Source organism: Cucurbita maxima, unplaced genomic scaffold (genome assembly GCF_002738345.1).
Source record: "Cucurbita maxima cultivar Rimu unplaced genomic scaffold, Cmax_1.0 Cma_Scf00309, whole genome shotgun sequence".
In the NCBI taxonomy this organism is placed as follows: domain Eukaryota; kingdom Viridiplantae; phylum Streptophyta; class Magnoliopsida; order Cucurbitales; family Cucurbitaceae; genus Cucurbita; species Cucurbita maxima.
In genome coordinates, this window is record NW_019272325.1 from 45465 (window position 1) to 49893 (window position 4429).

General features: G+C 38.8%; 2 non-coding genes across 2 annotated transcripts; one reads left to right on the plus strand and one right to left on the minus strand.

Annotated features, from left to right (window-relative positions):
- Positions 1-245: 245 nt before the first annotated feature.
- On the minus strand, positions 246-319 carry TRNAI-AAU. Its single transcript has one exon. It is a non-coding gene; the product is annotated as a tRNA-Ile (tRNA).
- A 3160-nt stretch (positions 320-3479) lies between these two features.
- Positions 3480-3553, plus strand: TRNAN-GUU. Its single transcript has one exon. It is a non-coding gene; the product is annotated as a tRNA-Asn (tRNA).
- Positions 3554-4429: the final 876 nt, after the last annotated feature.

A 4429-nucleotide genomic window follows, 5' to 3' on the forward strand; every position in this document is an offset into this window, starting at 1 on the left:
AAAGATATTATTAAGAATTAATAAAACTTGGCCTATGTAATTTTCGAACCTACGACCTCCACGTTTTTAACATGACAATCTTACAACTGAGCTAATTGGGCATAGATTTTATGCACATTATAGATCGTTAGCTCCTAATCTGGCCAATCAAGTTTCGTTTACATAACTTTATGCATAATAAACTTAAAAAAGTCATTATCTTCTAAATTTCGTAATGTTTTAACTCGTATAATGAAAAGATATAATTTCCCATGCAGGGGTTGAACCTGCTACCTTCGCGTTATTAGCACGACACTCTAACCAACTGAGCTAATAGGCCATAGATTTTCTCGCCTGACAATGCGCCTAACGTGTTATTCCACCCAATCGTCAATACGTGTCCCTCAGGCTGTCTAACACGCTTTCCCTCCCGCAAGTTGACACGTGGCTTGCCGGCTGTCTCACGCGCTTTCCTTCCCACAAGGACATTGAAACGACGTGACCGAGGAAGAACAGAATGTTGGATTGGGTAAGGAAGACAGAACGTTGGATTTTTGAACCCTCTCAGATCTGAGTGTTTACGCCCTTACGAACCAAACAAACACCATAAACGAGATTAGGGGGAGGAGGAGACTAAAAAATGGAGGAAAAAGGACATTGAAACGACGTGACCGAGGAGAGAGAGTCGCCGAAATATTCTCTAGTAATCGGGGTGAGGGAAACGAAGTCCGACACGAGATCCGACTCACGACCCAAAACCCACAGGCAACCCTAACCGATGTGAGGGGTGGAGAAGATGAAGTCCACCTGGTCGGACCAAAACTCGAATACCCGCAACCTCATTATAGCCAAGCAACCCCATACCTAGTTTGCTCCAGTAACCTAAAATACAAAGCTTCGACCCAACAATGCAATCAGATACCAACTAGCAACCAGTCAAGTAGTCTAGTTCCTCTGTGCTTGGCCCAAAAACCCACATTCAAACAAAAAATACACAGAACACGGTCTAACCCATGATCCACTACACCAACTTGTGTGCCCACATGAACATTAAAGACCCATGCCTCGACCCACTTTGCGACTTGCTCATGTGTCAATGTCCCTCAATGACAGGGTCACTACTGCATACACCGGCCCCTTCGGCTTAGCTTCTCGGAATTTTAGGTTAAAAAACGACATATTTGGCTTGATTTGACATTTTTAACATGAACCTTTACATTTTTTACCTTTCCGAAGCTGATTTTTTTTAACATAGGTAATTATGAATCAATTAATAGATGTCCTAGTGGACAGTTTCAGTTATATCAAGGACGCCAGTGTATTCCAGGCTCACAAATCATCATTTGCTATGCACTCAGGTAGTATAGAAAATCAGAGTGTCCTTGAGATTCAGGCGTAAGGGTAAACTTGTACAATACTAACTTTTGTAGAAGCTTGGAAGCCATTTTAAATCTCTAGTGAGTTCAATTGATTTCAATAATGATAAGCTATTGTATTTTTATTTTACCTTTATTTGAGTTGTCAGAAGTGGGATTTGAACCCACACCCTCTACCTATTCTTTATAACTATTTTTATAAAGAATAGCACTTTATAAAACAAAACCTTTCTAAGTTATAAAAGTTGGATTTCAACCCACGGACTCACAAGGACCAAAACTTGAGTCCTAAAGCCTTCAACCACTCAACCATCTTAACTATTTATTATGAGACCTAACATTGGTTGAAGAGTGGAATGAAGCAATCCTTATAAGGGTGTGAAAACCTCTCTCTTAAAGATGCGTTTTAAAACTTTTAAATTTACACGATACGTAACATGCCAAAACAAACAATATCTGCTAGCAATTGGAGAGGGACACAAAACATTAACTATAAGGTTGTGGATATCTCTCCCTAGTAGACATATTTTAAAATCGTGAGGCTGATGGTGATACGTAATTAGCCAAAGTAGACAATATCAGAGGTGGGCTTGGTTTGTAACAAATTGTATTAGAGTTAGTTATTGGGTGGTGTGCCAACGAGGTTGCTGGGAACACAAGGAGGTGGATTGTGAGATCTCACGTCGGTTGTGGAGGGGATGAAACATTTTTTATAAGCATGTGGAAATCTCTTACTATTAGATGTGTTTTAAAACTGTGAGGTTGTCAACGATATGTAATGAGTCAAAGTAGACAATATCTAGGCTAATACTCATAATTTGTTGGAATAGTTCAGTTGGTTAGAGCGTATGATTGTTAACCATAAGGTCGGAGGTTCATCTCTCTTTTTATCAATGGGAATGAATCATTCCATTTTAGTATGTGGAAAAATTTAACCCTCCAACCAAAGTGGACAATGTCATATAATTATGTAGGTTCGTGATTCCTAACATTGTTATAGTCTTAATTTAACATTCTTAATAATAATATTGTGTTCTTTTTAGGGGTAGCATCAATACAAAAACATAATGTAAAAAATATTTTAGCATAAAGCAGTTACATCATGCATGTTCTAGTGACTCTAGGCCCCTAGAAAACTAGGGTCGTTACATATAATCTACACCTGAACATTATATAACCTAAAGAAAAACCCGTGGCAACTGTCTCGATCAAGGACTCGATTACCGCCTACAAGTAGGTTACTTATTTAGTTGCACTAGATATTACTTTTCCTTTTTGGGTGATCACTAATGGTTAGTTAAGGTCACAAAGCAGGGTCGTCCCGAGCCATCAGTTCTATATGTACAAGTTGTTGTCCTTATTTTTCGAATCTCGTTCCAATTTTTATCAAATTTTTCTTTGTCACGTCAGTTCTATGTGTTACAAATTATTGTCCTTAGTTTTCGAATCTCCTTTCAATTTTTATGAAATTTTTTCTTTGTTAGGATGTGTCATGAATAATGATTTGAAGTCTTAGAAAGTTGAGTTATTATAGCTGTGCTTTGAAGTCTTTAAAATTGAGTTCTTACAGTTCTTATATGCTTGAAAAATCATGTCGTGACAATTTTAAATCTCCAGTGAGTTCAATTGATTTCAAAAAATGATATGCTATTGTATTTTTATTTTACCTTTATTTGAGTTGTCAGAAGTGGGATTTGAACCCATGCCCTCTAATCCCGCATTGGTTTGAGAGGAGAATGAAAGAATAACTTATAAGTGTCTGTAAACATCTCTAGTAGCGTGTTTTAAAACTGTGATTCTGACGACGATTTGTTACGGTAAAAAATGGACAATATTTTTTAGTGTTTGGAAATGAGAACGAAGCATTCCTTAGAAGAGTCTCCCTAGTAGACTCATTTTAGAATTGTGAGGCTGATGATGATACGTAATGGGCAAAATCGGACAATATTTGTTAGCGATGGGTTTGGGCTATTGCGAAAGCTATCAAAGCAAGTCACCAAACGTTGTGCCAGCAAGAACGTTGGGCCCCCAAGGAGAGTGTATTGTGAGATCCAACATTGGTTGGAGAGGGAATGAAACATTCCTTATAAGGATGTGGTGGGCTTGAGCTATTATAAAGAATTAGCTGGAATAGCTCAGTTGGTTAGAGCGTGTGGCTGTTAACCACAAGGTCGGAGGCTCAAACCCTCCTTCTAGTGATGGTAATAAGTCTACCTACTCTAAATGAATTTAAAGGTAAAGATTGGTTATATATTTGCTTATTATGTTTTTATGACTTGTTAGGATGTTACATGATTGTACTTATGATATTGTATACCCCACAATGCTATGAATTTAAAGGTAAAGATTGGTTATATATTTGCTTATTATGTTTATGACTTGTTAGGATGTTACATGATTGTACTTATGATATTGTATACCCCACAATGCTATGTGAAGGGACCAATAGTGTGAGTGTATGCTAGTTGAAGCCCAGGTCAATGGGTAGGTATGCGAGCTCGCATGGGAGCAAATGTGTGTGTATGTAAGTCATGAATAGAGAAGTATGCACATCAAATTCTACCCGGACATGAATATGAGACCAAGGCCATGAAATGATATTTTATGATAACCATGATTTCATGATGACGACCATGGGATCCAACGTACACAACACTAGTGAGATAGAGGGGTAGGATCAAACGTACAAAGACGGGAAGAAACAAGATGTAGACAACGAGTTTTGATACGAAGGAATGAAGAAAGGAAAATGCATGCAAACGAGTGGGGAAGACGAAGTCCACCTGCTCGGACCCAAACTCGAATACCCGCAACCTCAATCCAGTCAAGCAACCCCATACCCAGTTTGGTCTAGTAACTAGATACCCACCAACAATCAGTCTAATAGTCTAGTTCCTATGTGCTTTGCCCAAAACCCACATTCAAGCCAAAATACACAGAACACAGTCCAACCCACGGATCCACTACACAGACCTGTGCGCCCACATGAACATTCAAGACCTGCGCCTCGAACCACTTTGCAACCTGCTCATATGTCATTGTCCCTCAGCGATAGGGTCACTGTTGCATACACC